At 44.6% G+C, this 7994-nt stretch overlaps 1 protein-coding gene across 2 annotated transcripts in view; it reads left to right on the forward strand.

The window, feature by feature from the left end:
* The window catches only part of LOC310704904 (galactosylgalactosylxylosylprotein 3-beta-glucuronosyltransferase 1-like), a 60892-nt gene extending 53222 nt beyond the window's left edge, over positions 1-7670 (forward strand). For both annotated transcript variants that reach the window (XM_083498979.1, XM_083498980.1), the window contains one exon: positions 1713-7670. The gene's annotated coding sequence lies outside the window, so the exon portion shown is untranslated. The remainder of the gene's footprint in view (positions 1-1712) is intronic.
* The last annotated feature ends 324 nt before the right edge of the window (positions 7671-7994 follow it).

Genomic DNA, 7994 nt, shown 5'->3' on the forward strand with positions numbered 1-7994 from the left:
ATCTGCCTTCCAGGAGATCTGGGTTCAAATCCCTGCCGAGCTGGGTGACTTGCCTGTAACTTTGGATCCATTACTTCCTTACTCCTATTTTGTAGGCATTCCAAATGGTTGGGAAGGAAGTGCAAAGAAGTGTAATGAATGAGGAAATATTCCCTTAGGATTGTTACACCACTGCCATCTTGAAAAGCCCAAATCCATCTGAATAATCCATTTCACTTCAGTGCTGTGATAAACCTCCTCCACAATATATGTATTAATTTCAAAAACAAGATGTTTGGTTTCCTGGCTAACTCCATAAAGCTGGAAGAAAGAAGCAGAGGAAATTATAACACTTCAGTCACATCCATCGCATACGTTGAAAGCATTCTTATATCACTTTAACAGTCGTGGCTTCCCCTCAAAGAATCCTGGGAACCGTAGTGACCTTATTATACCTGCCGCTTTCTCTCAGCTGAACCAACTTTACAGGGTTGTTGTGAGCATAAGTAAATACTGGAGGGAGACCATTTTTTCTGAAGCCCTGAAGCCCTCGAAGGAAGGATGGAGCGAAAATGTAATTAAAAATAATATTATATTATTACAGCCATGAAATTAGTTCCAAGGTCACTTCGAACTTGCCTTTCCTAAATGATAGCGCCCCCCCCCCCCTGTGTGAGACATTGTTTTTGAAAATGGATCAAAAGAAGTTTCATAAGAATAAGTATAAAAGATGCACACAATCCAGTTTGGGAGGTGGGTGAGTCAGCATGCGAAACCTCGTAGGCTAGAGTTACCAGATGTCCCCGTTTCCCGGGGACAGTCCCCGGATTTGCAAATAACTCCCCGGGCAAATTCCATCCCCGGAATGTCCCCGGATTTCATCTAATGTCCCCAGGAAACGCAGCAGCGGCAGTCTCAGCAGCCTGGAGCAGTTGTCTCTGGCTGGCTTCAGGAGCTGCTTGGAAATCCCCATCTGATGGTGGGGCAGGGGCTCTAAAATGCAGCTTCTGGGCTGTCTCCACCTTCCCTGACCCCAGCAACTAAGCTGTGAAGGGAGGCTTCATGCTGCCTATCGGTGCAGCCTACCAACTACTTGCGTGCAAACAGGAGCGGGGCAAGGATCTCTCATCTGTGAAGGGAGGCTTCACACTGCCTATCAGAGCTTGCATGCAAGCAGCCAGAGGCAGGGATCTCTCAGTTAGGCAATGGGAAGCCTCCCTTCCCAGCTGAGGGGTCCCCGCCCCCTCCTGCTTGCATGCAAGTAGGAATGGGATTGGGGCTCCTCTGATGGGAGGCATCGTGGTGCCCAAGCCTTGCCACCGCCACTCTTGGCCCTCCTCTGCCTTCCTTACACAACGCACCACGCATCGCTTCCCTACCACCACCGAAGAACCAACAACTCAGGGGCTGCCCAGGCTCATGGAAAAAAGAGATAGAAGCCTCGGAGGAAGGGGAAATGTGGTGGTTGAGGTCAAGGCGGCGGCCGCCCCTCTGCCACCGCCATCACTGCAGCATTAACGTCCTGAATGTGTAGTATTTAATTGATTCATTGATTGATTCATTGGAAATCTGGATTCATTGGGAAAAAATCTGGTAACCTTATCGTAAGCAGAGATTCTACTGCGTTGATGCAAGGTGTTCTTTGACAATGATCTGGTTGACTATGTCCTAAGACACGCTGAGTACCTATACACATTTCTTTTTTTAAAAAACCTCCCCTATTTGTTTTGCAGGTAGCAACTGTTCTCATCTCTACACTTGCTCAGCAGCAAACTGATGCAGCAATGAAGAATAACATCCTACTTGTGTTCATAGCTACCAGCTTCCCACGTCCCGAAAGCCATGAAAGAAAGACTGAAAGACTGAAAGGAAGTGAATGTAGAACCCCAAGTCCAGTTGCTTTGTACAAAGGCCATTCATCATGCAGCTAGGAGAAATTGTTTCTACATTTGTATTTATTTCTTGAAGGACTTTTAAAAAATATAAATGTGTGTGTGTGTGCATGTGCATGCACACGCACACACCCACCACTTCCAGGGCAAGGGAAGAAGAACCAGGTTTTCACTTTGGACACAGCTCTTTCTGGTAACCTCGCATCCTGATTTTTGAAGCTCTGCATTGTGAAGCAATGGGATGAGGGCCTCTGCAAATCTGCTCCATGCCACTTCAGTTCAAAAGGAGACCATCCCTGCAATGGGAACAATGGAATATGCCAACATCACTTTGGGGGAAGAGAAGCTCTCAGAGTAGCTTAAAACCTCATTCAATCTGAGGGGTTTGCCCCCCAGAAGAATGTGGTAGGGCAGTTCATGCTTGGAGGTACATGTGGTTCATTCTTTGGCTTTGTTGAGTTCTGCATCAGTTCCCTTTACAGTGGTACCTCTGGTTAAATACGCTTGAGGATACAGACGCTTCAGGTTACAGACTTCGCTAACCCAGAAATAGTACCTCGGGTTAAGAACTTTGCTTCAGGATGAGAACAGAAATCGCGCTGTGGTGGCACGGTAGCAGCAGGAGGCCCCATTAGCTAAAGTGGTGCTTCAGGTTAAGAACAGTTTCAGGTTAAGAACAGACCTCCAGAACGAATTAAGTACTTAACCCAAGGTACCACTGTATATAAGATCCAAAGTGACATACATGGTTCCAGCCATCTCCAGTTCCTCTTGGATCGGAATGATAAACTGAGCTAGAAAGTGGGTCCATTGAACCCAAGAGCCTCATTGTTCCAGTTTGCATGTCACAGTAAACCATAGTTAACGGTTTGCTGTGAATGCACAAAGGGGGCTGTTTCTCCTCCCCACTAGTGTATGAAGAAGACAAACCATGATCCCTTGTTTAGTGCTATATCTGAACCAGGGAGGATGGCTTGGTTTGCTGCAACAAACCCATGATCAGTAAGCCAAGAAGAAGCCTTGGATACAGAGCATGATTTATTGGGAGTGAAACAAACCATGGTCCCTGGTTCAGATGTAATGCTAAGCCAGTGAATGTGCTTTGTTTCCTGGCCCTGAAAGCTGGGAGGGGCAAACTGGCTAAGAACAGCATGATGTGTGAATGACACCATTGTCTAAAACTTATCAGGATGAAATCCTTGTGTGCGGTATTATTTGGCTAAATCTTTTTCACAAGAGAAGATGTTCTGAATCCAGAGCTTCTCTCGTCTTCTCCAAGTGGGTGAAATCCTGGCTAATAGCTAGGCAGTGGTCTTCATTAAATTCCGTGGCTGGGAGTGGGATACTGCAATAGGTGGACTTTTGGTTAGATGCAGCTGGTCAGTTCTTCTATTCTTGTGGCTTTGTAGAACTCTTACACATTCTGGAACTGTCGGTGCACTTGCATGATCAAACTCAACTCATTTCCTGTCCGGACAGCTATGAACTCCAACAAAACCAACATGTTTGGAGTGAGCAGAAAGTGTTCAGCCATACTGGGCAATTGACTCCAAGCTTTAAATACATGTGATGGTGGCAAAAAAATGCAGCATCACCCAGAAACAAGACTTGGAACCACTGGGGAGGGAAATGACTACTGAAAACAGAAATATTCATCCATTATGAGTGTTAAAGGGAAACAAAAGCACCTACAAGTAATTTCTTATATTTGTAATTGGAAAAGTATTGTCAGCACATCAATAAGGTTTGGGGCCAATGTAGAGTCAGAGAAACAAAGAATTGATGGACCCAAATGCCTGAAAAGGTAGAATGACATGATAGCACAAATGTTTGTTTCCGTGGTGGGCTGTGCTCACAAAAGCCCACTGCTGGTGTTTTTACATATGTGTGGAAATTCTCACACCCAAGAATTAGAAGGACACTTTTTTTAGCAACTGAGCCACCCCTAAAAATGATTCAGAAATGGCAGGATGCCTATTTGTTTCTTAGCTTGTTTGTAACATGGGTCTTTTCTGCCTATGCCATTTATATCAACCCGGGTCGCCTGGCGTGTTTTATGGAAAATATACTTCCCCACTTCCCCCCCCCCCCTCTGCTCTTCTGAATCTCAATAGGGAATAGCCAATTTTATACTCTCCGTTGAAATGTCATATATATTTCATGCTCGCTGCATTACAGGAGGGGGGGAGAAGTGGTGTCTTAAATTAGCAAAATAATTAGAAGCACAGTAATGAGGAAAGTATAATTTAAAGGAGAAAGAGGCTATGTGGGAGTTAAGGTTGGCAGGAAAGGTTTGTCAAGCTTTTCGATTCCCTTGCCAGCTGCTGCTTCTGTGGGAAATCATGGAGGTCACCTCATTATAGAACAAAGAGAATCCTGGGAAATCTCAGAGAACATTAGCTGTAGAAAATATTTGAAGAATGGGGACTGGGGCCCATACTGAACCTCTAGCATTAAGACCAAGCCACTTTTGTTCTTTTCACCGAGAGAAGGATGAGGTCCAACTGAGAAGAGAAATTATATGAACTTGGCACCTCTTTAAGGTGTTTTTTTTTTCTTCCTGTCAGGTCTACTGCTGTGCTTTTGAGGGCCAATTTATATGTGGGGAAGCTATACAATGTTGCATCAAGCAAATGACCCCACACTACGCAGGGCATTTCCCCCATCACTTTCCTTGTTGCAAATAGTCCAGTTTGGGAGCAAGGCTGGAAGATTGGGCTTGTCATGCAAGATCTACAAATACACTTTAAATGCACAACATGAATTTGGTGGCATACGGTTGAATCCCATCTGAAACTACTGATAATCTGGAATTCCCCCCCCCCCCCAAATGCCTTTCTTCATTGTTTTGCAAAATTGCAATTGCTTTGCTAAATAACAGCCTTTAGCAGGGGCAGGGAAGGAACTGATCCAGACTGCCCAGACTTCCCCAGTGGCCTGCCAACCCCCCGACCCAATTTTTCAGGGGGGCGGCGGCAGCAGCATTGCTGAAGAGAAGAAAAGAGTGCACAACATCAAGTGGGCACAGCAGTTTAAATCCCCATCATGGTCAGTGCAATGCCACCCAGGATGCAAATCACCTCCTCCCTGCTCAAAAGATGAACAGTTTCCATCCCCCATCATCCAATTATTCAAGCTTCACCTATCATTGCGTTGTGTGCAGGAATAGTTTAAAACTTTGCTGTAACCCTTTCAAGCCCCTACTATGGCTCCCCAGTAAAGAGAGCCAGTGTGGTGTAGTGGTTAAGAGCGGTAGACTCGTAATCTGGTGAACCGGGTTCGCGTCTCCGCTCCTCCACATGCAGCTGCTGGGTGACCTTGGGCTAGTCACACTTCTTTGAAGTCTCTCAGCCCCACTCACCTCACAGAGTGTTTGTTGTGGGGGAGGAAGGGAAAGGAGAATGTTAGCCGCTTTGAGACTCCTTACAGTAGTGATAAAGCGGGATATCAAATCCAAACTCTTCTTTTCTTCTTCTTCTGAGCTCAAGCTTGCAGGCAATAGAGGAAGGAAGGGCAATCATGGTTAATGGTGGTAGAAAGACCCCCTTTCTAAATGTGACCAGGTTTTTCACTGTGGTTGCCAAGTTTTTTTTACTGGCCTGCAGCTATGACTTTAAGAGCAGCTTGATATGCAAAAAGAAAAAGAAAAGTAGCAGCAACCTAATCCTTTTAAAATCGTACCAGGAAAAGCTTCATCAGTTAAATATCTGTGTGTCATGTTGTTGTTAACAACAAAAGTTGGGTAACTACATTGCATATCCTGTGCCTTCTTATCTGCTCCTAAGCACGCTTAGTCAGGTCAAGCCCCATTGAATTGGATAGGACTTACTTCCTAGCTGGTATGCACAGAAGTATCACTGCCATCTAGGAACCTAGTAACCTAACAAACCCCTGTGTTGCAAAGAGAACGTCAGCAATATCTAAGCAACATGATGACCATGTACATACGCAATAGACAATCTTTATAGAATTCCTTCAAACCATAATAAGTACAAAATGAAATCTGTTAGTAGCAGTGACTACGTTATTATATGAGCACTGTTCCACAGCATTTGATATTTTCATTTATATGCATTCATTCAAAATATGATGGGGTATGTACTCTTTTTCATTACTGTTTGTATTATAGTTTATAATTTTTGTAAAGTGATATGTCATGCAGCTCATCGTCTGTAAAATTTTATTTTCAGTTTATGAAGTAATTCTATATCCTCCCACCACACTGACGAAGAATTCTATGAAGCAGTAGTCAATATCCGGAATCACTGTTCAGTGTTGGGCATCATATTTGCTGAATACACAAAGCTTCACAGCTTGTCTTTCATCGTACAAAGTCTGGTACCTTGCTTCATTTAAAGATTTTCAGAGACTTTTAGACTAAAGATTTCATTTTGTGCTTATTATGGTTCAAAGGAATTCTATAAAGATTGTCTATTGCGTATGTACATGGTCATTGTGTTATCTAGGAACTAGTAGCAGTCTCTGGCTGTCACAGGCCATTCTGGTAAAATACACGCCTTACTTTGCAAAAGGTCTCAGCCCCTGCATTTCCACACATGGTTGGAAAGATTCCTGTCTGAATCTCCAGAAAGCCACTTCCTGTTAGACTAGATGAGCCAGCGCCAGCTCCCTGCTTCTTGGGGACTGTTTGCCTACCCAGAGGCTACTGAAACAAAAATGCAGAAAGTGGAATGTTGGTAGGATTGTGTGTGAAGAGTGTGAAGTAGAGCTTTCAAGAAGGACTTCAGGGTTCCTGTCAAGGATGACTCTCCAGATGTTGTGGGACTACAACTCCTATCGTGCCTGGCCATTGGCCAAGCTGGCTGGGAGTTGGGATTCAGAAACATCTGGTGTGTTGCAGGTTCCCTGCTCCTGATGGCAGCCTTCTGTTGAGCCACAGATCGAAGAAGGACATAGCTTGAGGGCATGCCTTTGAAATGTTCTGGCAGCTGGATAAATAACTTCCAAAGGTCCTACTTTATACAAAGCCCTCACCTGCATTGCATATGTGGAGAGGCAGGCCAGCTTCCAGAAAATGAAAATAAATGGGACAGAGTTTGTGGCATCTTTGGCCTTGCCTTGTGATGAGGGGATGTAGTTGACCAGCAGAACTGTATGAGGTAAGGTCGCATCCAAACCATACATTTAAAACCCTGTTATACTACTTTAACACCCATGGCTTCTTCCCAGAGACTCATGGGAACTGTAGTTACCTTGGAATATAAAACAAGCCTGCTGGATCAAGCCAATGGCTCCCTCCTCTAGTCCAACGTTTTATTCTCACAGTAGCCAACCAGGACCGCCAAACAGCATTCAGAAGCTTTGCTGCCCCTGTACGTAGTTTGTTAAGGGATGCTGAGAATTGTAGCTCTATGAGGGGGTCTTCTAACAACTCTCAGCACGCTTAGCAAGGGTTCTTTGGGGGAATACATGGCAGCTGAAGTGGTATAAGAGTGTTTTAAATGTATGGTATAATGGTATAGGTGTGACCTTGCAACATGTATGCTACAGACCAGCAGAAGGATGCTTTCAGAACTTAACAGAGGAAGGTCCTTTGAGAAGAGTGAGTTGTTTATAAAGAGCTGTGAAGAAAGGCTTCAAGCAGGCTTTGTGGCATCTCATTGGGACCAGTGGTGTAGTCCTTGAATTTCATGAATGACATTAACCTTCTGTATTGTCAAAGCAAAAATGAAAAAAAAAGCGGTGTTAACAAGAGAAAGAGAGGAAATGTCAACAAAGTCGTTTTGTGATGTTTATGATGGTGGGCACTTGGCTATTATTAAACATGCTATGAAAACAGCACATGGAGATAACTTGTATCAAGGGCAGACTTTGGTAATCTTTTGCAATATGGCACCCTGTGCGAGGCCAAAATTTGGCGCCCCCAAATGGATCTTTTTCAATGATGGATGTTCTTAATTTTGCAGCCTCTCAGCTTGGTGCCCTGTGCAGGGGCTGCCCACACTGCCCAAAATCAGACGCTGCTGATAACTCATCTTCCCTTCAGTAAAGAGGCTTTTCAAAGGAGAACTTCCACTGGTGATGATGTCAGGGCAAGACTCTGGGGGCAGAATCTAGGTCCCACCCACCAGGTGACATCCAAATTGCAGCAGAACTTGCCTA

This window comes from Podarcis liolepis, assembly GCF_965112155.1.
Source record: "Podarcis liolepis genome assembly, chromosome: 4".
Taxonomy (NCBI): domain Eukaryota; kingdom Metazoa; phylum Chordata; class Lepidosauria; order Squamata; family Lacertidae; genus Podarcis; species Podarcis liolepis.